The 27,731-nt window shown below is 40.1% G+C and overlaps 1 protein-coding gene across 1 annotated transcript in view; it reads right to left on the reverse strand.

Moving 5' to 3' along the window:
- Nucleotides 1-1,433: 1,433 nt before the first annotated feature.
- Nucleotides 1,434-27,731, reverse strand: part of LOC143895956 (uncharacterized) — a 130,187-nt gene continuing 103,889 nt past the window's right edge. Inside the window, exon 8 of the transcript XR_013256509.1 lies at nt 1,434-1,921. The gene's annotated coding sequence lies outside the window, so the exon portion shown is untranslated. The remainder of the gene's footprint in view (nt 1,922-27,731) is intronic.

Raw genomic sequence — 27,731 nt, forward strand, 5'->3', positions numbered from 1 at the left:
GGATCGCAAACATAGCATCATATGAGAGGTACGTAAAAAAAATCTCGCGAATAAACGGCTATGAGTGTTAATAACACAGTTAATGCTTGTATGAAAGTGTTATCACTCAGCATTATGAAGGGAAAGAATATGCAGTTTAAGTAGAATAAATGTAGAATAAATGTCCGATCGGAGCGCGAACATTCAGATCATCCTCATATAATAAAATAAAATAGAATTTTAATAATGAAAAAACGGTGCGTTAAAATTTCGGTGATACGGTGGGAGCATTTTCATTTTGTCTTAATTATAATTTCGTATGCTCATGAGCGATGTGTGTAAAAGTATTTCTAGTAATCACTCGCTCGCGCTTGGAAAATGTCGAGATTATTCATAGAAATGTTTCAAGTTGTTATTCCGGCCTGTCGACCCTGCTTTCTGGTAATGTAACACATGTCCGCGTCAGGTAATTATGTTTTTAACTAAAGTTTTTATAACTTTGTAGCGGAGTATCCGCCATGTCGACGTTGCTGCCGGAGTGGCCGGAAAAATACGACACATGCATCGGTTTGTTTACTGAAATTTCGCCAAAATAAAAGTATTTACCTTGAGAAAATATCTTTCAGGTGTTAACATTATAATAAATTGGAATCGCAACACCCCTTAAGTTATATCGCAGAGCATTGGTATTATTAATTTAATGTAAAATGACGATTATGAAATTGATGTAATGCTATCGATCTCTCCTCTTGCATATAACTTGCATTACTCTAATATATATATTAATTACTATTAATTAATAGCTTCGTTTAATATTAATTATGCTAAAATAACGTTAGTAATATAAATCAATACGCTATCATTATATGCTATCAAAGATAATATTAAATAAAGTATTTAATTAATTGAAGTTTATTGAAATTATTCGTATCAAGCTGCTTTTAGGATAATAAGAGATTAAGTTTTAACTTATTAAGTCTTCTTATTCGTATAAAAACAAAATTTATATTTGAATGACAAATATTAAATTAAAAGGTTTTATTTATTAAATTCTTCGAAACGTAAACATTATTTGTAGTGAGACATTTGTAATCTGTAAATAATTTTTTTATGTGTCGATTATAACTTAAAAATTTGTAGTTATTACATCACTATTATTGTCTATATCGTGGTTGCCGATACTATTTTTACTTGTGCCATTATTTTGTACAGGATTGAAGCATTTCCATTTCAGCCTTATTTTTCAAAACAACAGCGATGGAAAGTAATATTCTATCTACGTTCAATGAAATGTTCCGGTAATATTGTCAATTGCACACGGTGGCTGCGTAAACATATATATTGCGATAAGGGAAAAACTGCTGTGGTCAAAATATAAATTGAGAAACGGCAAATAAATTTTGAAAACTTGTGAAAAACTTTACGAAATGATTACAAATACAAAAGCATTATATATACAAAGAATTTTGTTCGCGCATAATCATTCATACCGGGCGAAATTATAATTGGATCGCAATCACACGCGCGGCAGGTTTTTATTTAAAAATTGCTTTATTATTAACTACATTTTGATTCTTGAAGTTCCACTTTTAAGTCGATCGTACGCTACGCTGTAGCTCGCTTGAACATCTTTTTTAATGGCCAAGTTTTCGTGTTCTCTTCTCGAAATCACGAAGATCCTCGCGGACTTGGATACATTGCAGGATTCTTATGATAATGCGATACCGGACTTGGTCGCTGAGTTCTCGGTCTTGTTTGGCATTCGCCATGGTGGAAGAGTTACCTCATTCTTGTGAGCAACGTTATCCACTTTCGCGAAATCGATCACCGAAATTACCAACTCTATGCTTACTCACGAGTTTATATACGTTCGCCTGCGTCCTTCCACGATATGATCTCCGGTACTTGCCGAAGTTGGAAAATTGCGAGACTGTTCCTCCATCTGAAATACAATCTCGGATTGTAATCAAAATCTCTGACGTAAGACGGATTACCATGGAAAATCAAACATTCCGAAACAGAACTTCAGCTTTCAGAGGGAAAAATTGAGAAATCTTTTCATTGAAAATGTTAATATATTCATCTACCGAATATCGTGATATTTGTAAACACATAATTTTCTGATAACGGTATACGAATATACTTTTCTCAAGTATATAATAATTTCCATATAAATAATATACACTTTGTTTGTATATGAAATGCATCTCGATTTTTCGTCGGTGATAATTTCTTTGTAATACTTTTATATTTAAATTTTGTTTAAGTAAAAAGTTGTTTCTCACACATCGACATTTATATGAGAATTTTTATATAATTATATAAAATTTTATCAATTTTTCTGTAAATTTTTCTATAATTTTTTATCCTCGTGTGCAACGATTATTTTGTTCGTTTTAGAAGCTGGTTTTACAAAAATTTAACATCACATAATAAGCTTTTTCTACGTGATAACAGAAATAGTGTTTACACATGTCAAACGCATGCTCTTTTTAACTAACCGCACTGTGTAAACTTGCTCATGCAACGTCTGCATTTAATTTATCCATGACGTGTACCATCTTTTTCAGCTGAACTGCGGATGTATAAGCCTCGTGTTACAGACCCTGATTTAGGTATGAATTTAAATTGAAAAATTTGTTGACTACTCGTTATTACACTTTTTATTTCGTTATCCCGTTGTGCAGCTTCGTTATCGTACGCTGCGTAGTGTAATCTGGTAATCTATTCTTGCGAAAACAGAAAAGTGAGAGAGAGAGTGAGAGAGAGAGTGAGAGACAGAGATGTGTCCAACACATAACTAATATTTTATCATATTTCACTCAAGCAGATTACATTGCGGAAAAATGACAAACGCACGCGTATCGATTTTCGCGCTGTCTGATAATCCTGACCTACATAATGCCGGCGCATCGTTTGTCTTTTATCTGCTACAAATTCTCATCAAGATTTATTAGTGACGGCGAAATATATCCCCAAACAACGGACGGAAATGAGTAATGGCTCGCTGCACGCATGTATTAAGCAGGCTATGCATTCTTTTTCGCGGTACTACGTGTCGTGGGATATGTCCGGACCAACGTCAAAACAACTTATATCATTAACCTCCTGAGACCTCGCCGCGTATCATGCATGATACGGCGACATTTTTATTTCTTGCACACGCTTAATCCGGGGGGGGGGAAGGTAGAATCGCGCGAGATATATAATTTACACCCCAGTGGGGTTCTGGCTGGACGTGCTGCTTGTTGAATATTCTGATTTTTCCTCGAGTCCTCTTCCCGCGAGCGTGTATCTCCGCGGCCTAATAATTTTACACGATACACGGGATGTATCCGTTCATTCATGCTAAAATCGAAACGCGACGTAAGAACCGTTATTACAGCTGCACAAGTTTATCGCGCGAGGGAGAGTTAATCCGGCGCCCTCTTCCCATGCTTACTCATGTACGCCATAAATTTCATTCGGCGCGCCGCGCGCGGGTAAGAAACGACGACCGAAATAGTTATCGGGAACGATCTTATTATCGACTCACTATTCAATACAGCCACCATAAATTCTACAGTACAATACCATAATCGCCCCCGCGATGCAATATTTCTCTCTTTCCCCCCTTCCCATTTTCTTTTTCGTCGTGTCAGGCAGCGTCGAACGAAATAGTTTCCTTTGCCGGTGACGGTCGTTTTCATTAATCGACATGGCAATTGAATCGCGCTTACGACACGATCGTAGTAATTATACAACTCGATCGTGTCGTAAGCGCGAAGGGTCGTCAATGTCTAGGAGGGAATCGTTCAATGATACGTCTCGTAAAGCCGGTTTCACACGAGATCACAAAGTGTCTTAGCAGAAATGCCGTCGTAGGCAAGGGAAACGTTCTATCTAAATGGAAGTTTTCACACGAATGCAGTCGAATCGCTCGTGAAACGGCAACACCCGAGTGACGTTCAATTATGTTAGAATAGTCTAACAGGATAGTCTAACTTTTTACGAGGTGTTCAGGTCTTTTTGTCGGGAAATAATAGACTCGGTAAATTATATCAAGATTTTCTGTCTACATCGAAGAGTGAATATTAGCTTTCAGAATATTTCTTTGTCTATATAGATTGTATCGTCAATCTACACGCATTTTCACATGCAGCTTTCATGCTGCATGCAAACAGTTTACACAGAAAATTTAGGAAGAAAAAAAAATGTATATTCTCCAAATTCTTTTAATTTGCATTATGTGTAAACGCGCGCGCGAAAAACTCCAGATTAATCTAAATATATTATATCTATTTACTTGTATTTAAATATAATGCTATATATCTGCATTTAGCTATATTTCAATTTACTTTCTGTGGAAAGAGAAAAATGTGAAACTACCTGACAAAGAGCTACTCACAGGGATAAAGCATTAATAATCGGATTATTTATTTGAAATATAAAATTCTTATGCCAATGCAGATAACTTTATAATCGATTATGCGGTCGCTGAAAGGGTTGAAAACCATTGGTGAAATTAGTGATCCGTGTGAAACTAGCTTAAACTGGTCCAGGGATGCGATGCTCCAGCGACGACGCTCATAATTGCGTCCGTCGGGGATAATCCTGAGCGTCGATGGGTAATCAAGAGGACAGCCCCCGTATACGGCTATTGTCGATCGCGTCCACGTCGATTTTCGCCGACGCGGCTCGTGGGGTGGAGGAGAGCGGGTGAGATTATTATTTTAATGGTGGCTTAATTTGGCGGGCGTGTGTAAAGCGGCGGGAACGAGCGGTGGCCGAAAATCGGTTGGGCGATCAGTTATGCACCGTCGATAGCAGCAAATCTATATATGTATATATGTATACGAAATATATCCTATCCTTCTCTCAAGAGCATCCCCGTCGCCAGCGTGCGCCGCACCCTCTCGCGCGGTCCGTCGAAACGGTCCATTGTGCGGACGTTCGCCCCGCCCGTTACTGCCGACTCTCGCACACCCTCCGAACTTCCAACCCCTGCCGCCGACGCTTGCGAGAGGAAGGGGATGTAGTCTCGTACGTCTCACGTATAGTATATACCCTTGTCATCCCCGATTTACTCGCGCGCGAGACGGCATCGGCCGGGGGCGATTATGTATACGACGGAAAAGGAGGCAGCGTTCCCCGCGCTGCCGATAAAGCGGATAATGAATCGAGGAGCAGCATCCTTTTTCCCCGTCTCTCCGTGTAGTGCCCGTGGGCGCCCGAGGAAATGTTTCTCGCGCCTGCAGCGAGGAACTATCAACAATGAAGCTTGTTTTGCTCGCGGTTCCCGCACCCCGCTTCACGCCGAGGAGTTGCTCAACATGCTCGGTGTGCTATTTGCACTACCTGCGAATTAATTATCGCGAAGAAATGGAGACATTCTTTTTTTCGTGATTCTTTCCGGCGTTGTAATCGTCGGTTGGAGTCATTACCATTATATTTTGTATGCTAATTTTAACAGCTTTTGTACACGAGAAATCAAGAAATGAAATGTGTTTAATTTACATCTTATGAATTTTGATAATTGGCTTTTTATTTACTCACTTAACGCTATAAGTTGGTCTAAAGTTTCTGATAACAGAGTCCAAATACTTTTCAAAGATGCGTATAGAAATTAAACAACTGATTGTCATATTGATGCGAAAACGAATAACTCAATTAAATACATACACAATATGAATATTCTTTTACTTTTCGTCAAATCCTGTCAAATCTGCAAAAAAAGGAGAAAAGCGAAAAGCGTCTTTTTGCAACATATTTCATAAGTTGATTTAACGAAGATAAATGTATGATATAATCGTAATTTTTTTACCATGGGGGTATTATGGTATTATATTTAAAGTAGAATAAATAAAATTTTTATAACGCAAAATTTTCCGACACTATAATAATATGATGATTACCGTGAAGTATTAGCTGAATTATAGTACGAAATGAACGGTGTATCACTCTCGTGCACGAAGAGAAATGCACGATGCAATTAAACTCCTATTCATTCAGAAAAATTCTTTTTGGAAAGCGAGATATTTTTTTTCGACTGTTTTTGATGCGAGAAGAAAATGCGCGCGTTGGAGATAAGTGAGCTCGTTGTGATAGATGTTTGTGCATCAACGCGAGAAGACACGACCGTTGAAATTGAAATTTGTTTGTCATAAAAGTTCACTGTTACGCCAACGTTAACCGTACTCACCGTGCTATTTTATAATTCTAGCATGAAACCGAGATAAAGGATGAATAACGTATTTCGAAGTTGGAGTTTGCTCCATGAAAAAATGTCGGTGTTTGTATAAAAATGTAATTATTACTTATGATATTGATACTATTGGTACTATAATTATATGATGTATTGTATAATTTGGAAAATATACCCGCAGTCTTAGATCTTGACCACCTCGCTCGCCTGATTTGAATCTCTTTGATTTGTTTGCATAAGAAACATTTTTTGAACGACAACGTGATTTGCAGATAATATTGCAAAAACTCCTTATTTATTTCAAAAAATACTTGAACGAATAACTTTTATTTTAATGCAATTAGCGACCAATTTGACAATATTATGAAACATAACAAAATGTGTATAGATATATATGTGTATAGCCAATTATATAACTTTATATATATATTAATAACGGCCATTCCAAAAATTGCTCCTTTATCTCTCTTCCATATTTAATTTTAAAATAATTTAAACAGAAAATTTTTACACAAAATGTCGCGTCACATAAAATAATATAAACAAGAGGTATTTCGCAATTTATATTTCGCAATTGAAGCATTTCTACAAATCGAGTCCATGGTGAATTCTACGTCACGTGGAAGCAGTGAGTGTATTGTTTCCACTTCATGTAACGTTGGTTAAATATTGATCATCCCGGGTGGATTTATTAAATAATAAGCTGAGAAATTTATCGTTCCATAATTTGATTTTGGCAAATTGCCATGTTAGATTCGATTACCATGTAACTTTCTCTAATAACAAATATTCAATAAATTATTCGACTCACGTAGTAACGATTGAAAGGTCTGGCAACTTTGTAGATTAAGTTCCTACATCTTTAAGCCTTTACCGGGATGAATTCTAAAGGATTTCGGGGGGGGGGAGGGGGAAGTGGTCCGCCATATCACGAGTCGCCCCTCTGGCGCGCTCCTACAAATCCTGCCGATAAATTTGCTCTCAAAAGTCGATCGTGCGAAGGATATCTTCCCGGGTGGAAAGAGTTGCGGCGACGATTATCCTGAAACGGGTCCACGCGGGCGTACTTGCGCGTACGTGCGCGGATGAAGCAACCCTCTAGACGATAATATATTCATGCGGGATGCCCTTTGTACGCCACCCGTTATTACCGTTTTCTCTGCCGTAGCCCCGCTTATGCACGCCTATCGTAATCTCATATATGTGTCGCGCTTTCATATTAGCGAAGATGTTTCTTCCGGTGGTAGATGCGCGGGTATATTATAGATGCGAGTAGATCCCGCTTTTGGGTTTAATATATACCAGAACGCGCGTGTAAATATGCAGCACTGTTGGGTATCTCGAAATCCTGGTGGAATATTCGGAGCGAGCGCGTTAAGACGAGGAGAGATCTCGGGAGATGGAGTAATCTAAAAGGATCGGATGCAAACGGAGGGGGGGGAGGGAACGACGGGGAGGAGACGCACCCCGAAACACGAGCTCGTGCCAATTTTAATAACGGAGATTTTCAGGCAGTCATTAACGAATTCGCTGAGTACGTCTTGTTAGAGATGATAATGGAGAGCGAGAAAGGCGGGGGAAAGATAAGGAGAGGCATGGAGCGCGGTGAAGGATGAATGAAGAGGTCGAGGATGGTTATAACTCATCCCCGACTTCATCGTCCGACGAAGTAAATGTGGCGCAGCCGGCGTCGGACCGGGGGTTGGATGTTCTCCATTGTGCCAACCGACAATCGATTTAAGTGTTTTGTACCCTCGGCTCCTTATATTCGAGGGTTCGCGTCATGTATATGTATATAAGGATTTGTCAGTGCGGTATACAATAGTGTCGTTAACACGGAACGATTGCGAGTCGAACGCGAGTCGCGAGGGAGCGCGTCGCTGCGATTCCTGTACCATCGATCGTTGTGGATTTCTCCCGCGGTCTGTTGAATAAATAAATGTCCCTTTGCTACGATAATATAGAATGGCTAATCGCCGTGTAACATAAATGTACATCCGATATTTCAATTACGAACAAACGTATGTGAGCTTTTATTATTAATATCAATGATACTGCCTTTTATATTTACACGAGATGATTTTAATAATTAAAAAAGTTGCACTCGCGCGCGCGATGTTTTTGGATAAGTAGTTTTTTTTATAAAATGTAATTTGTATTAAATTTAATTTAATTTAGAAATTCTATTATTTTAAACAGTTTTTAAATTCAGGATTTAAAAAACTCGTGTTAATGCGAGATTATCACGTTGTATAAAGTTTATAAATCATAAAATGTACATTGCTAATATAAATTAGTTTAAATAACCTGAAAATTAAACACCCCAAACATTTTTTTATTTAACGTATAAATAAAAACTAAATGAAATTGCAATGCAATTAAATGTGCGGTTTGCATGAAAAGCTTTAACATAACAACGGGAAATTTCTTGAGAAATCAATTTTCCACGTATTAATTCATTAAAACTAATGAGAACGGCAAGCATTTTCTTTAGAACAATTGCATATTGTCTGTAGAATTATTGAAGAATCTTGACAATTGCATTTCAAGTTTGAGCGATGCTATTGTGAATCCTATTTCAATCCAATTCATCTCAGTCAAATAAGAGCACAGCTGCTACAGGCGCAGCTGATATAAAGAAGAGTAGAAAAAAATAAGATTGGGTAATGAGAAACCGTACACTTGTTTTTTAATATTTTATGATATCTGCTACTATTACTCCGGTATTGTAAGCTAATACACAATACCTTTTTCTTTTTCTTTATTTCTTTATTGTATTTCTTTCGATCGTATCGCGAGATATCATAGTGCACCGAAAAAAGTGGCACTAATGGCTGAGTGTGGTCTAACTGCCGTTCGGTTCGTTAGCTGCTGGCCGTTCCGGTGAAAATCTGGCCGTTTATTGCACCCTCTTAGACGCAACCAACCTAAACCGGACTGCAATGCTTGCGGGGAGAGAACTTTCTTTTATTTCTATTAGCCGTCGAAAGTTCCCCGATCCGGCTGCGATAGGGGCGACCGCCGCCGCCAACACTTCTACGTAACTTGTTTCGTCGCTTTTTCTTTTTTCATTTCCGTTTCGAGGGGCGGACGTCCGGAGGAAATAAGGAAGCCACGGTTGTACGCGTCGGGGGTAATTAATCCAATTAACCGCGAAGAAATTATTTAAATCGCCTGTAATCAGCTTAACCGACGGCGCGGCGCGTATACACGGCACATTAAATATCTCGAACTTTTAAACCGAGCGCATTACCACGGCAAGGTAGTAGTTTCATCGAAATGGAATTTTCTACTTAGGATATTATGTGAATTGAATCCGAAATGTATACTGCAATACAGCACGATATATTTTAATAAATTTATTTATTAATGAGTGCTAACGCACAAACACGTGTTTTATTTTTTGGTATATTTATTTCTATATTTATCGTAATATATGGCAATCCACTGTTGCAAATATAACATCAACATGTTTTATAGATTTATTTTAATCGTAATACTATATGTCGCGACGGCACATTGCAGCAATATATTCTCGGCAAAAGCATATAGCAAGGAAGAAGCCGTTGAGAACGACATCGTCACTTTTATGACTGCCCCGAACAAAGATAAAAACGACTGGTTTGTATCTCGTATGCCTTCTGAATTTTACGACGGTACGTTTCATCGTCAGATATTGAACGTAAAAATTTGTCACTTTAAAAGTCTGAGTAAAATAAAATAAGTTTCTCGAGTGACATAGAAAACGATATATATCCGTGTACACACAGAGAGAATATTCTCATTTGAAATGACAAAAGGAGGAAAAGAGTTCGTTCCTTACAATTTACCGCCCTAGACATGTAGGTGTTTAAGATCGTGTCGCGGAAATTTATGTTAAAACATGCAGATTCCCGGGAAAGTTAGTCATGTCGCGCACCATCTTCGCAGCGCTATCGGTTCCTTCGATTTCCGGGCACATAGTTCTCTCAAATATAAAGCCTCGCGTGCATTCAATAGAATAATGCCATATTTGCATTTCGTTTTGAAGACCTGATTCCATCCGGTATGCCCCGCGTAACGTCACGTTACGCTACATTGTTCTCACGTGTGAACTTCGCGAATTTCGCTATTGTCGCTGACGACGCGCGACGTACTTCTTCCATTCTTCGTTGGCAACACGGACGTGCCTTTAAGGCATGACCCAGAATCGCGACGGTATAAAATTGTCGCAAAGTAGTTGGCTTTTCGATTCGGTAAACACGAAAAATCAGAGTTTCCCCTGATTTCATTATTTGCGGTGAGTTTATATATATATATACGGGAGAACTCTATGTAATATGACGTAGCAAACGGATACGCTTCATTACACGATATTGTATGTTCTAGTGTGCATAATCTAATTACTTATAATTTGTTATAGCGGAATGTTCCAGGTGTATCGGAATTCCTTCCATCCGCAAAATTGTAAGCGGGAATTTCGTTATACGTTATCTTCTCTTACAATTTTTTATTACTCTTATTATATACAATATTAAATATATATATGTATTATATATATTTAATATATATAGATATATTTTTTTTTAATATATATTTAATATATATATATATATATATATATATATATATGTAGGTCCAGAGGTATGTTCCGGGACTGTTTACGTTTTTTGAAATGTACAGTCCTGGAATATAACGCATATATATGTAATCAGATTCAAAAAACTGTCCCGAAAAATGCCGTAGGACATCAATTTTTTCCAGGACAGTCCTGGAAACTGCCAAATGTCCCGGAATATACCGATATCAAAAATAAAAGTCCCGGAACATACTTCCAGACCTACATATATGTATATATATATATATATATATATATATATATATATATATATATTTATATATAAATACATTTCAAAAAATTTAAATATAAAATTTAAATAAAAAAAAATTTTTTTTGGCAATATACATATATAAAACTGTACGAGCAGTAAAATTTGATATTTGATTTAAATATAATATCTAAATTTTAAATGGAGAAGAGTAGGGTGGAATCGTAGCTATAAAAAGGCATAAAAGCTTTATGGCGAAATGTTATGAAAGATGTTTTAAAAACATGTTTTTTGTGCATAAAAAAAAATATATATTTTGCGATATATGTACATAGGATACCAAATAAATGCAACGCATAAATATTCTATCCATAAATCTGCAGCGGAATAAAAACATTTATAATATTTCCTGTCAAAGTTTCAATGCCTTTCGTTTCCCAAATTCCAATCCATGCTGAAAATAGCTTTCGTAATCCCCAAAGAGTAATTCGGATTTATACTTCCGCGCGCACAGTGACCTGCGTCCTGTGCGCAAAAACGTACAACTTTTCCCCTGCAGCTTTTTCAGATTCGCGGAGTTAAGAGGACACTGAAATATTGCGAAAGCTGTTCCTAGCGCGCATTGCAATAAGAGAAATAGCCGATAAGAAGCTTTTGGCCTAACTCGAAGTTTCAATAGCAATTCGCTCCGGCTATAAGGGAAGTTTGGCGTGAAAGTTTTCGACAAACCGTAATTTACTAAGTCAAAAACGGAGGTAGAAAGTGGAAACTCTCCTTATCGAAGGTATAATTGTTCAAAAGATGTTCCGCGGCGAAAACTTCACCAATGTTTCGGAAAATAATGTTACGCTATATTATTTCTAGAATGCCGAACTACCAATTTATTTATAAATTTGCAACAATCTCTATTTATTTTACGCACTAAAAAAAAAAGTGTACAAAAATTTTAAATAAATAAACAACATTATGAGAAGACTAGAAATTTTTTGGGAATGTTTAAATAAATCTTCATATGTGAATTTATTAAAAATTCTAACTATAAAGTTAAAACACAAGTTTTTTTTTGAGCTTTTAATGTTTGCCTCGTATGAAATGTTACAAACACGCAGAGCTATTTGTTCCGCTTTTTTCTCATGACTGCTTATTCTAATATAAAAATAGTTTCCTCTTATTAAACTTAACGAGCAGCTCCGGTGATTGCGCCAACAAAATTCCGGACGCGGCTCGCATTAAAGATGCAAAAATCCACATCGCGCTTTGCTAGAATTTGCCAGAGGAGATCTCTATTCTGATATTCACACGACGTGAGATTCCTAACCGAGATTCGAGTCTACGGTAGATTAATGGCGACTCTCCTCCTCGCGCATGCCGCTGGGCGCAGAGCTCCTGAGGATCCCGTATATTCCCCTTTACATATGCGTACAAGCGTGTGTGTGTGTGTGTGTTACATGCGTGCGAGCGCATACCTATCGCGACGAGTAAGATGGATATCGATCGGTGAATATCGACGAGAGAAAAGCGCAAAAAGGAAAGGCCTTTCGAATTTTACGTATCCTACTGCTATAAATGCCTAATGTCTGCACTTTTCGTCGGTCCTCGATCCAGTGCCGCTGGTTTCACTCTTCTTCATCCTGGTCGTGAAAATCTCCTCCCTCGTGGCTACCCTGGATACCCGTTGACAACTCTTGCGGTTCTCATCTGCTAGTGTGGGATGTGGGATATCCCGTGCTCTCTCTTTCTCTCTCTCTCTCTCTCTCTCTCTCTCTCTCTCTCTCTTTCTTTCTCTCATTCTGTCCCCTTTATTCTCTGCCCTGTCGTGTTACGGACACCCTCACGCATTACTAAGACGAATTGCTCCCTCGTGGTGTCGTGCAATCTCCGCAAAACACGCGCAACCATCAGCGAGCATGGGACCAACTCCATTGCAGTTCCTTACATACGCTGCACTGTCGAGGACGAATATTTAATTCTTCATTCATCGCGACTTTAAACAAATTCGCCGTGTCTATGTCTATGACGTGTGCCAAGATTCTGGAAAAAGTTCCTTTAACATGCATAACATATCTAGAATCGAAATTTCCAAAATAAGTATAAAATTTTATTTTTTTTCCTTTAATCAAGTAATAGTTTATTCAATAAATAATTAAATAACTAGGAAATCTTAATAATGATTTTTTTTCTTTTTTTAAATAAGATACTTTTGTTAACATATTCTCTTTATCAATATTTGAATGAAGGTAATTGTACAAGAGACTTTTATATTGGCGACCTAGCTTGAATTTACTCTTGGAAAAAGGAAAATTTTATTTCTCTTTAAAAAATACGTTTATGCTTTTTTATTTTATTGCAGACACGTTCGCATTCAGGATGAAAAACAAATCTAAGGAGAATAACAATATAATTACATCTCGTGTCAGGAAACGTTGTAAAACATCGCGCAGCGATTATTTTCCGTCAGGAACAAGAGGCAGTCTCTTTCTCGCGAGTGCGTATATATATTGAACATGCGTCACGTTGAAATGGCAGACGGCAGGTAAACATTTTACGCGGGGAGAAACTACGGGTTATCCGTTTATGTTACATGGCGCATTCGCTAGATCAAGCATCGTCGCATTAAGCTAGTTTCTGTTTAGGAAACGGGTGGCAGGATGCGGCGAGGTTAATTGCAACCAACGGCGAAGCCACGGAGACGCGCAACGGAGGCGGACTCACGAGACACGTGGCACGGAAACACGGCGCGCGGCGTCTTCATAATCCGGCGTTGCCTCCGGTCGTATAAGATGCGAAACGTTTTGGGTGATCTCGTTGATCCCGGATAGGTGCCCGAAAATCAGGGCTCATTTGGTATGCCAGCTAATCTGATTTGGCTAATTTCGACTTTCTCGCTTCACGTACTTATTCGCGAGCGTATATGTAACGTATTCGCAGTATGTAAAATGTGTTGCGAAGCACGAATTTGAAGCAAAACGTGTCTTCTATGAACGTAAATTACCTTTACTGCGCGAGTAGCGATCTGCGCGGAAAACTTATCTCCGAGTAGAACATTAATAATTTCTAAATAAGATTGATGTAGTTGCGGTGCGAGAAGAGAGATATATTGAATTTATGAGACGTGAAATATATAATATTTGCGGAAGAGTATATTATTACAAATATTGATGCGATGAAACTGGAATGCTGTGTATAATTAGATTATCTGCGCTGAAATGTCTCTTCATTTTACAGGAAGGAATTAACGCGAGAGAGAAAATATACTGTTGTATCGAAATTGCAACGCAATATTACATGTGACAACTCGCAGTTTTCAAGCAATTAAACACATTTAGCAATATAAGTACATAAGTGCAACATTTAGCATAGTAAAGGTTTGCAAAGAGAAATTGAGTTCGTAATTCGTTTAGCGCGATTTATCGTTGCAACAATTATTAATATTATTATTTAGTGGCAGATTTTTTATTTAATCTCGTTGATAGAGTTTATCACATAATATAATGCGAAACTCAGGTTTATCGCTTCGTTAATCCAAAGAGGCTGCATCGTAAAGTAAAGAAATACTCAGACTTCGCGGTTGCGCTTATACGGTAACCAGGCACCTTTGACCTGACTAGTATAATTTGTGGTTTATCGTGCTGACGGTTCATCGAAGAACACTTTTGTACACGAATTTCCACGTATAAGGTACACGTACCTAGTTTATATAAATTTGGGTATATTCAACCACAAGTTTGAAATAAACTGACATTAATTGACTGTTTCTGCACAACGAAATGAAACTTAATCACTAAGCTTGAAGATGTAGTCGACGAGATGTTCGACCGCAGCTTTGAAAATCTTATAATTGATGTATAATATAGATATCTAAATAATTTATATGTATACTTTATACATATTATAAAATAAAAGCTGTCCTCATCAGCAATTAATTTCTATAATTATCGCTAGAATAAGCGCAACATATATTTTAGAAGCTTAGTGTCGTTTGTACGTAACTTTGGTACATGATTTTACGCCGAGCATTCCACACTGACGAGTTTACAGGTATTAAAAATGTTACGCACAAGCGAGATGAAAACGGCAAACGACATGCTGTAATGCAATGGCACGCATACATAAAATGGAGTGTCTCGCATCGCTGTGTTGTGTGTCTCTCTCATGTTTCTTTCTAATTAGAAAATAGTCGTGGACAATGCAAGAAATTACGGCGTGTCGCGCTCGCGGCGTGCGAGACACTGCTCGTGCATCACTTTAATAGACAGTATCAAGATGCATCTAATAACGATATGCGGCATTGTGTCCTGTTGAGGCATTAACTATGAGATATCGCCAGAAGCGAACCACCTGTCTCTCCCGTAGACCATCCTTATAAGGTTTCGTGTGGTTTATCTACGGCAGAAATCTTGTTTGGGCTTGGCACAGAGAGCTTAGACAAACATTATTGGTAACTCCGTGTTTGCCGCTTTAAACCGTAAACGGTTTGTCACTTTAAGCGTGATATAGGAAATCTCTATATTACGTAGAGAGTTTAGGAGAAATAAATTGTCGCGCGATTGAGAGTTCGGACCCATAAAACTTGCAGGTAATTTTCTTTCGTAAAAATAGTCGCGAATTTCGTTTCCTGCGTTTATTTCTCCATTATTTTCCGGCGATACTTGCGCGAGAGATTTCGTGATGAGATACAGCCCACTCTCCTGGACATATTATCACGAGTTTGTTATTTCGTTTGTCCAAGTTAGTCTTACCTATAAAAACATCACGTTTCATTTCTTCTTTTTTTCCGTAGCTCGTCCGCTCGTTGAAACACATTTCCTTTTTCCAAACCGTTGCTCCACGATCCCTGTATTTCGCGGTGCACGGAGCGGAAGCGCCGTTTTCTCGTTGCCGCACACATTTGATCCTTGCGATCGACGAGGGAGCGCCGGCGGATACAACGGTGGAAAGCGATTTCCCGGAGTTGGAAATGGGACTGCGAGCGGTAGTTAAGTAAATGGGATTGCTCGCGGCGCGGCGCGGGGGTGGTCGCCGCGAAAATCGGGTTGGACTCTTCAAACGCGATACAACGTTGTTGTATCGGGGAGCGAAGTGACACTGGGGTCTTGTGGCGAATAGCACCACCCGAGATCTCGAAGCGAAGTGGTTCGCCCTAGAACACGTGGCGCACTTACCGCACCCAAGGACCGTTGGGTTCTTATTTATCTGGGTTACCCGCGCGCGTGTCTTCGCCACCGCACCGCCGTCATCCCGAAGAGTCTCACACTCTTGAAGGACCCTATAGTTTTCATCTTGGCCGGGGTTCGCCATCTTCCCAAAATTCAACCCCGCTGCTTCTCCGATACGTGCTCCAGATGATCAATGAGCCCTGAAAAATGATAGTTCACCTAGCCCTGGATCCCGTCCAAGTTGCTAGTTACATATTTATCGTGGCATTGTGCATCGACTCTCGGTATCTACTTTTCCCGCGCGGCGAGTTCATGGAAATGCTGATACGTCTTGTGAAGTTTGTCAATATATCAATTTAATATCGCGACATTATGTCGACGAGTTTTGATAAATATCGTCTTGCGCGACGGCGATTATGGCGGAAGCGCTTTTCGCAATTAAATGAAATCTCGAAAAAGTGACAAACAACTTTTTTTCAATTATTATCGGGTGAGATGGAAATAGAATTCAGGATACTGGCTCTAGAGACTCTAGAAGTTACCGGGGAAAATTCGTCACCGGGAACTATCAGGGGTGTTCTTACCGAGTTGCCCCGCGCATGAAATAGGATTCACAACTTGCCGAGCATATATGCAACGTTGAGAAATTGGTCGCATAGGTTACAAACATAAAACGCGAAACAATGTCCCGTATACCTCGCAATGGTCGCCGATTCAACGCTTTAGTGCCGCGTAGTAAAAGATATTGATATTCCTTACCGGTATTATACGTGTAATGGGCGAAAGTGTCGAGGTAAGTGTGCAACGGTGCCAAGAAGAGGTGATTCCGTTCTGTTCCGCATCGTAGCAAACGGGAATAACACTCTGTCTCCGCGGACAAAATTGATACCATTCCTTCGTGTCCTCCTCGCTCTCCTTTCTGACACCGCTTCCAGTCGCGCTCCGCGCGCCGCGTATTATATACGAAGTCGATATCGCGGCGAAGCGAACAGTTGTTTTATATCGCTGTACCGCACGGAGAGAATTGTTTATATTTCATTGAAGCATAGCATGTATATCAATATTATGGATTATGGGGTGGTCTTTCGTCTTTCAATAGCCTGCAGGTAGAGATAAAGTGTCCCATATCGTATATATGATTTTCTTCTCCTGCTTTCAAATCGTCGATTATCGGTTATATCATTTTAAGATATAATATTGTGGAATGAAGATTATTCTGTTCACGATACATTGCGTAAATAATGTACAAATACATATTTTTAACAATTTGTTAAACACATGTTACTTTTGACTACGAAGCAACCTGATTTTTATGCACTGTTGATAATTCACGTATATTTTATCTCAATAATGTCATTTCTTTGAAAGAAAGGAATTATTTCTACAAAATTTAATTTACGTGACAATATAACCGAAGATTTTTACGCATCACCGCGAAATGCAATCACGACTCTCATATTCTATTAAAAGGGACATTTTCAACAGATATGACGGCGAAAGCGCATCTGCGTATCTTCTGGTTTAATTTAAAATATGCATTTAATGTTAAAATGTCTTCGGGCGTGCGAAGAAAAAGTTCCTCGTCGTCCTTCATCTCGTGGATGTAAGTTATTTCATCTTGTCTCAGGAAAAACCGTAAAGGGGGACGGGCTTCTATATCGGAGCGCGACGCAAAGGAGATAACGTATTTACGTTCGCGGTATATATCTCGTTCGTACCTTTCTTTTTTTTTTCTACAATTGCAATCTCGCGAAATCAAATCCATCTCAGAAACGTACGTTTTGTCGACTGTAGAAATAACGATTCCGCGTCTGTGTGTTCGTATAAAATAATGTTCCGGTGGAAGATCTCTAACGGTTGTCAAACGAGCTCCGACGAATCGGGATATTACCTCGTTTTTTACGATCGGGCTATTTTTTTTTTTTACGGCGCCAGATAGAGCGAATCTTTTGCTGAGCTTGCAACGGGAAGCAAATGGAAGGCCGGATCGGCTGTACTTTAACATTAACATTGCCGGTGCCTTCTGTAAACCGTTTGTCTCAGATAGTCGTGACGTTCGGAGATTTGCCGGTGACGCCCTTACCAGGTCCATTGTCCTGACACAGTACGAGTTAATCCTAGAATTTCGATCGACTATTCTCTGCAACGCTCAATGGCACGTACGCGAGAGAGATCCGTCTTCTGTTTGTCTCTTAATCTGTCTTTTTCTCCGGTATACGCAAAACTTAAGAAACTGATTTTTATCTAAAAGATAAAAAATTGCAATTAATCTTGATGTATTCCGATCAGTTCTGTTTTTTCTACCGTGATTTCTCAAAAAGTACAATTGGTTTTAATCTTTACAAGACTGATGCGAATATATTATCATCAGAAGATCGCAAATTAAAATTGCATATCGATACGTTGGATTTCCCTCGGACGGTTCGTGATACACGATTCTATAAAATTCGGTTGGAAATCTCCGCATATATCCGCTTGCAGGTTCTCGGCTCTCTTTGGGCGAGGCTCAAGATTTGTCGTTGCGCTTAGATTGATCTACATCGCGGTTGTAACGCGATCCGTTGCCGGGTGTAAGCCGCCGTCGAATTACTTTGCCGCAGATTTATCCCCGATTCACCGGGGTTCACTCCAATCACGCATCGCCACCGCGTGCCTGCTACGTAACGTGATATTGCGGCGTGGTTTACGATCGTTCCTCGCAGATTTAGCTCGTGCTGGCTGGCAATGGCATCCCCGGGCCCTTAATTTACGAGCTGCGTGCCGCCCGCGGGAGCCAGACGTTCTCCCCCGCAAACGATTGTCCGACTAACGATCGCGATGGGCGATAGGGGCGAGATACACTTTGGACGAAAGTCGAAAATGTCGTTAGCGCGTTTTCTTACGTTCGCGTCTTTAGGGCGGCGCGGGGCGAAAAACCGAAGAGCTGCAACGGCAAAAAAGAAAAAAAAAACAAAGAGAAGTAAGCGCGGCCATTTAACACCACCGATGCGTCCCTTTTTTTTCCTTCAGAAGTCAGAGAAATGGTAGGTACTTTTTGTTTGTATACGCGCGCGGGATTCGTTCGCCACTTCCGTTTCCGCAGATTCGTTTGTTTCGCGCACGAGATACTCCCCGGTCTCGAGGAGAGTTAATTCTTCAGAAAATATTTCTCTCTGTCTTGATCGCGGTCGTCCGTAAATCCGCAGAATGATTTAGGCGACACGCGAAAGCGCTTGCACGTGAAGGTAACAATGAGATTAACCGAAATTGTGAAGTTTCAATGCACGCGGTGCATTTTAATGCTCGCGGCTTAAGGCTGACTACAGGCAAACTGTTCTATGTACTAACACTTAAGCTTTTTAATAAGCTGCTCGTCAGTAAAGCATTAATTCCCGTATTGTTCCATATAACGTGGAATTCGTAATGGAATGGTGTTTTCAAAAATTTAGAGATACGCGTCTATATCTCGACAAACGTGTGTTACGCGCTAGATACAGGAAGCTGGCGCGCTGCGTTACCAAATGGAATGATTGAACACCGATAATCTAATTCGCAACGGTTTCGTTCTCGAAGAACAAATCACGGGCCCGACAGAAATTCCCCCTTTGTTCCGAAAAATCCGGCGTCATACGGTTTGTTAATTGATGAACGAGAGTTGAACGAGTTTCCCCGTGTACGCCGCGTATTACGTGGATTGTGTAACGTCGAATTCGCCTGGCAAATTTGATTACGATGTTTTGTAAATCAAGGCAGGCGAAAAAAGTCGTGGGTTACTCGTGATATTCGCTCGAGCAAGGGGGCCGACATACGCGGGGGAAGTGGAGTGTTGTCCGACACCTAGCGAACCTGTCGCACTACTTGCACGCACGGCATGATTTCCGGCCGAGGAAATTCGAACCGTTGCATCGTCGGGATAAATCGCTCCCGAAACTTTCCCGACATTAAATCTGGTTCTGTCTGACGTTCGCGCGCCAAAAAATATTTCCCAGCGCGCAAGATTAATTCTCGGTGGCGGAGGTCGTCATTTTTTTGCCGCGTTATCCCGCGTTGTTTCCGCTCGCCCGTCGAATTAAACGTGCGGAATTGCCGCGAAAATCGCACATTTAATTTTTAATTCGCCGTCGCGCTCAGCGCTCGGCGTTCTTTCTTTCGGGAATGTCCATGCGTATCTGATTCATGCCGCACTCTCGCATTCCTCCCCCCGGTAACTTACGAATATTACTCTAAATGTTTCTCGCATCTCCACGCTCTGCGCGAGAGAGTCCCCTAATTCCCCGGATTCGGCCGCGACTGTCGTAGATCTCTTTCGCGAGTTCTCCGTCCCGCGCGAGGAGAAGGACAGGAAACGCCGCTTCGCGCTTGTGTGTCGCGAGCGTTAAAACTTTCGCTCGACCGCGCGCCGGACACGCGAGAGCATTTTAAATTTTAATCGCGTTATTTTATTTTCCCTTTTCTTCTCGCGCCTCGTCCACGCGTCCGTGCGAGAGCCCTCGTAATTCAGACATTTGGCGTGCTCTTGCGTAGATACGCGCGCGTACGTGCCAGTGAAAAGTTTATCGTAAAGAGCGTGACGATTAAAGCAGCGGAAATATCGCGATAGATTCGCAAAGTTACATTGCGGATCGTAAGAAATAAAATGTGTTGAGCGAATCAATTAATATTTTTAATATCAACTCATAATTGTGTTGGATCTTATATAACGCATGATCAAAAAGTTCGGAGACGCGGTAAGTTCAGATAATTTGAAGATATTAAAAGTAATTTCCGTAGACGTTAAGACAATAACCGTTCATTGACGAACAAGGTTGAAGATGCCGTTGTGGAAGTCCGTTGTCAGAGCGGACCGAAGGTGTCAGCAGCACGATATTGCGAAAACGTTTGCGTGCCATTAAAAATAAATGTCTCGGGCAACCTCAATAAAGAGATAATCTTACTGCGCGACAACGTGTGCCCTCACGTTACCATGGTCGTAAAGGACAAATTGCAAGCCCTTAAGTGGGAGACCCTACAGCACCCTCCTTACAGTTTAGATCTCTCTCCTTGCGATTTTCACTTCTTCGGTCCGCTGAAAAAGACACTGAAAGAACGTAGGTACCATCGGACGATGACGTCAACCAGTCTGTATTGAATTTTTGTACGCAACAGACTTGTAGCACAAGAGTATCTTCAACTTTGCTCGTCAATGGAACGGTTGTCTTAAGGTAAATGTCTAGACACGTACCTATGTCTGGACATTTTTGTCATTTTAATCCTTAAATAAGTTATAACGCGAATTAAAATCAAAGAATCAAAGATAAAATTATTTTTCTTGTATTATATTTTTATTTTTGGTTTTAATTTGCATTACACTTATTTAAAAACTAAAATGATAAAGGTGTTCAGACATAGGTCTTAAGTGTCCCGGCATTGGTACATTTACTTTAATGCCTAAAAATTATTTTTAAATATCTGATATTATCAACTTCAAACGGAAACTTTTTGATCGATTCTTATATTTAAGAGATAAAATGTTCGTTTCCCTGAAAAACAATTCATATAATGTGTGATAATGGATTTTGGTTGGCTACGTGGATCGCTGCCGATATGAATCGGTTAATGGGTCAATTTGGCACACTCTTAAAAATTTGTAATATATACCTGCGAAGGAATGGGACTATCCATTAATTCAAAACTCGTCCTCTCTCGTTTTCGTGAAGATACTTATTTTCCCAAACGGTCGGGGTGTGTGTGTGTGTGTGTGTGTGTGTGTGAACCCAATTTCGCCAATGACTATGCAGACCCGGACGGAATGGGGCGACTCTAAGACGGAAAAATAAGTCGACAGTTTAACGATCGCGGACGTTTTATTTAAAAAATACGAGAGCCATTTTACGATGTAGGTGAAGACCGGTGAGGTACTAAACTACCCCGTAAAGATATCACGAATGCCAAGGAAATGTATTATCAGGCTAACGCGTAAATGTAAATGTTTGTAAGCTTATATGCTAACGCAAGCTTTTCCCGGATCATATTACTTCAACGTAAACCAGGAATTTTTGCATCTGAAACGTTGAGTAACAGTAAATCGAGCTATACGACATTTTGTACAGTAAATTATTTATTTTTTTAAATTACTTCACAGCAGAGTTTTAAACTTTTATCTAAATACGTGATTGTATCACGGATGAGTCCCGCGATGAATAAAGATCTGACTCGTGACGCGGCAAAAAAACCATCGCAAAAATACACTCATAAAAGAAAATTACAAATAAGAAAAATGTTGATTTTTTATGAATGTTGGTTATTTAGCTGAATAGAAATACGCGGGTGTAATGCCGTATGCCCTTGTGCAGTTACACTCGAATATCATCGGTACGTGTACATACACTCGCGCGCGAGAGATGCGGCTACACACAGGGACACGCGTTTAAATTTATTGAAGCTTTGTTGGCTCGTAGAATGGCGCACGATATCGCATGTGCCCGCGCTTTTTTATTCACGCCATGGAGCAAAGGGACTGTGTGCTCTCTGTGCGCGATACAGCAACGACACTTTTCAGTTCTGAAAAAATAATGCCTTTATTACACGAGAGACACGGGCAACATTTGCGATCGATTGATCGCGCGAGGCCGAGATGCATACACAGCGTAAACCGTTCCCACACAAATCACGGCGTTAACATATAAAATGTTTACGGCAATGTCACATGTGTGACTGTTTTTTTTTTCAATTTTACATTTGTATGTATCTCTTGTAATGTATTCCTCGAAAAAAATATTTCAACGTTATCTTCTCTTTCAAAACGTTGCTATTATTTATGCACGTTTTTTTTTAGGGATAAAAGCTCTTCTATTTTAAATGACATGCGTAAGTATAGACTATCCTAGTGAAATGTATTCAAGGGATTTAAAAGGGATCATCTAAAGGGATTATTCCAATACGCGGGCTAAAAAGCGATAATATCTTTCCAGTCAATTAATATTGAATTGTCGTTAAAATCGCCTTTATCCAGTTTCATTGCTCGTGCAGCAAATCAGATTGCATTGACGAAATTAAGTTTCAAATACTTTTTTTTTTAATTTATTCTACGCGACCCATATCGTTCCCCTTTTGACGCTAATGGAACTCGTCTGTGTGTCGAGGGCCCCCGGAAATACAAATCGCTCTCTGATTGTTAAACGTAATTCCGCGCAGCGATTTGTTGATCAATCCAAGACAATTCGTCGAGTTTACCATGACGGCTCTCCGTCTCAATAATTGTAATCTTTGCTCTCTCGTAGTCGATGTTTCGTACCGAGCGTTATTTGTTCGCGTGCACGACGCACTTTGTCGGCCGATCGAACGGTTTGACGTCGAACGTTTCCGCCGAGAGTACAGCTAATCGAAGTACGTGTCCGCCTCGACATCGGCGCGAATATTCGGGGCCGATTATGGTGGTTAGCTTAATTGCATCGGCGCAATTTCTCGACTGGCTTGCGGGTTAGGCTCGCCGGTTTTGGCATTAACGCATACTCGAAACGAGCCGACACGGCGGTTGTCGGATCTGTTCGATAATCAGCGCAATATATAGCGGCACATACGCGCGCACACATGCGCGCGCGCGCATACACATGAGCGCTTGTCAAAAAATCGAACGAAAGCAGTTAAAAAACATTTTGGACAATGGAACAATCGTCTCTTTGGTAACTATTGATCCGAACGTAAGCGCTTTGGGCATGAATCTTCCGCGTTTCGCGTTATCGCCATTGTGCAAGCTACGGATTAAAGTGTAACGAACGTTTGAAGAGGGTACGCCTGTTCGAAGCAGTGAAAATCGCCGTTTATTTCCAAAAAGATCCGCGAACGAGATAAAAATCGGGAATTGCGCGATTTTCAGATGCACATCTTTCGCACGTGTGGTACTGTTTTTTTTTTTTTTTTAATAAAAAGAAATTAGGAAAATAGTGTCTCTCCGCGAGCGCGGTGTGTTACGCGCCTCGTTGAAATATAATTCCTACCTCGTAGGTAACCCACGGCTATCCTATAGCAAGTTGAACCAGCGCTTTGAAATAAAAAATATAATGCTCGCAGGCACACACATATTACTCGCGATAAATATCGCTGTCGCGCGATACTCGAGACAGAAATCGTGCCTGCGAAGTAAAATCCTGCAGGCGCAGGATAAACTTTATATCGAACATTATCGCCGAAAAGACATTTTCTCCCTCCGCGTTTCCAAACATCCGCCTGCGAACGAAAGTTACGCGGAGATAATCGCTTCGCGATCCGTCGACGACTTTGTTATTCTTCTATTCACGGATCTCTCGATGTTATCGCACTCGGCGAGTCCGCCGATTGTGCCGAGCCTCGTTCTGTCCGACGAACGGAGAGCACGAACTTCGACCATTAATATCGTCCTCGACTCGCGGACGCTGGAGTAACTTGAGACTCTTTAGAGCTCGGTCTTTTGAGCAATAACCGATCTCGTAGGTGCGCGCGGATAATTTCCGTCGCGCCAGCTTTCGACGTAATTAAACCGGCGATTCAGTGTAATTGAGCCCCGGCCGCGCGCGACTCAAGGCGAGTCAATAACTGCCGCTTTAACGAAGAGATGCGTCTCTTTTATACGGCGCGCCCGAGAAATTGTGGAAACTCGACGATTGACTCGACAGGAATAAACGTCGCAATTTACTTCTTTCTCGCGTATAAATTATATTATTAACGCGAGGCACGCGGCACGGAATGCCGTATAGCGTGATTTTGCATTTACAGCCAGCGTGATATTGCAATGAAGAAAAAGAAAAAGAAATATGTGTATCTTGTCGATACACAACGACGAATGTGCGGTTGAAGAGTTGCCATTGACAGCCGGCGGTACAGCTTATACGATAAATTGCGCTTTAATTCAGCCCGCCCCGCTCAATATATCGCGACCCTTTCGAAATTACTTCTCCAATTAACAGGCGCGTTTTCTGTTGCGTTCGTCAATAATCGATATCTCTGTGTCTGTGTGTGCCTACGTATCAAGCCTACGCGCTTTTGAAGCGATATGTGTTGACGTTCTACCGTTGCGCCGCTCGCCGGTTCGGCTCGTTGAATGTGTGTTTGGTCGTGTTTCGATACGTGTTCTGATTGCTTGCTCAGCAAGTCACCAATGTGCGTGTACGTTGGAATACGTGCACCGACCGTTACGACGTCGCACGTTTAATAAGTATATGTCATTTTAATATAACGCGGAGAGCGAATATTCATCCCGTGGTAATCTTTTAGCGGGTTTGGTAATGGCAAGCAATAAAATGAAAAAGAAAATCGATCACTCATAAAATTCCGAGTTTAATCGCGTCCGTGAAATTTACATGTGTGTATCTGTGTGTGACCGTGTCTGCGTTCTCGATTCTCGTTCGTTATAGATCGGCCGCGTATTATCTATTCGAGAGATCTTTCTCTTTAACGCAAAATATTTTCTACAGAGATAGACACAGCAAATTTGAAACGACTGAAAATAATTTTCTTGTTGATTACTTATATTAACCATATTTAAGAGCGATTATTTATTGCCCTCAGAAAATTCTATTAAGAGATAAAACAAACCTTAATAAAATAGAAAAAAAAGAAAGAATATTTGCAATTCAGAATTTAGGTACCTATACGATAAGAAACCAACGCTTTACTCAACTGTACTGTATTTTCGCTAGCTGATCCACAATCATCATACGTACATGTAGTCAATGGGTATATGTGCTGACAAGCATGTGAATGCATATACGTCCAAGTAAATACGAAACATGTATCTGACACGAGCGTGGTGACAATATAATCGCTACAATCTAAATAATGCAATCCACACGCCGCATAGCCAAATCTCATCTCGCGATTACTTCCTCCATCAAGAGGACAATGAATATCGGTGATTCGTTACTCATTTATTATTTTATCCAAAGAAATAAATATCCGATAATCGCATTACTAAAACAGATCCGTTATTTCCTTTAATTCACAGACAATGAGCGGATTCTCCGATCCGTCCCGATTCGTTCGCTTTGACACTAATTGATCCTAGTGGATCCGATCGGTCACGTTGCTCCCGATAATCTGATACGTGTTCTCCGAATACAAAGACGCCCCTAGAGAGAAATGGCTTTGTGACGATGAAAGCGCGTGGCTGTCGCGTCTTGGGGAACACTGTCGTCGAAATACCGCGATCTGTCTTTCTTCTTCGCACGTCGTCCGAGAAGCTACGGAATTTAGATGGGAAAGCCAAGTCAACTGATACTGTATTTTGTATGCTGCGCGATGCGATCGTCTACTTTGTCGAGAAAGTGTCGCGCGCATCAGATTCGGGCGTGAAATCGATCTTCGCGATAGCCCTCCCAAATGCGTCAGTTGCTACTATTTGCTCGAACTGTCATAGTACATTTATCAATTCGACAAAAATAACATACGATGTATAGATTAATATAAAAATGTGTTTAATATTTTTTCATTTTTCTATTTTAAAGTTTTTAATCTCTTAATAGAATTTTCTTAGAGCAATAAATAATAATTGATCTTTAAATAGTTGTAAGTCAACAGGTAAATTATTTACGGTCATTTCAATTATGTTTAATATAAAATAAAATATGAGAAGGGAATTGAGAGGGGGAATAAGAGACAAGGAGAAGGAAAAGAAAGAGAGGGAGGGGAGAGAGAAAAAGAGAGGAGAGATAACACTTTTTTGTGAAAATAAAAAAAAGATTTTATGTGTGCAAGAAAGACCTACAATATTTTAAGAGAAATAAAATGGATAAATCTTGATAAAAATAAAATACAACAGAATAAATTGAAATTAAGAGAGATTATTCTTCCACATTTTGATATTAAAATATTGATCAAGTTTTTAGTTCTAATTATGGAATCGTATCGTTAACACTTTTTTCCAGAGATCCATTTGTTCCATCGATTCCATTCATCTGTCGCTTTTATATGATACGATATCTGAACCAGGAGAGACTGGCGGTAGTATAGCAGTAAATGAGACGTTAACCGCTTCGCGCAGGTGTGTCCTTTCCAATATCCCTTTTCGCGGCGGCCGGCGATCTACGTTCGAGCGTTAAAACGTTCCTTAAATATCGCTCGTGCTCAAGGGGTGAATTACGGTTTATTCCGGCAACAGCAGCGTCGAACGTATGCTAAGGAAAAAGAAGAGAGAGAGAGAGAGAGGATAGGTGCATGACGCTGTAGAATCGAGCTTACACGGCTTCGTACGGCGATTTCTTAGGCGTTCACCGCAATAAGTACCCATAATGCTGCGAAACGCGGAGCAAGCGAAACCATCTCATCGTTTACCCGCTATCACCCTATAAGACGGCCTTAACGGTTATCGGGAGATTACACAACCTCTTCAGGAATACTAATAACGAAGTCGAGATCTAAGCGAATTTTCTGCGTGTCCGACTATCGCGGATTAGCTCCGATCTGTTTATGGTCGTTGGGATACATAAAGTTCAGCAACGCAATCGATTTTATTCATAATTTTATTTAAAAGGCAGGCTCGGTCGAACTTATTATCAAAATTAACTTAGCGTTAAAATATTACGTTATAATATCGCTATTTAACGTGATTCTTGATTACTTCTCTGCTTGTTCTTAACTATTTTGGACGTTGCAGGGTAAACTCGGGTAAGATGG

This window comes from Temnothorax americanus, unplaced genomic scaffold, assembly GCF_048541705.1.
Source record: "Temnothorax americanus isolate GAGA-0224 unplaced genomic scaffold, ASM4854170v1 Scaffold17, whole genome shotgun sequence".
NCBI lineage: Eukaryota > Metazoa > Arthropoda > Insecta > Hymenoptera > Formicidae > Temnothorax > Temnothorax americanus.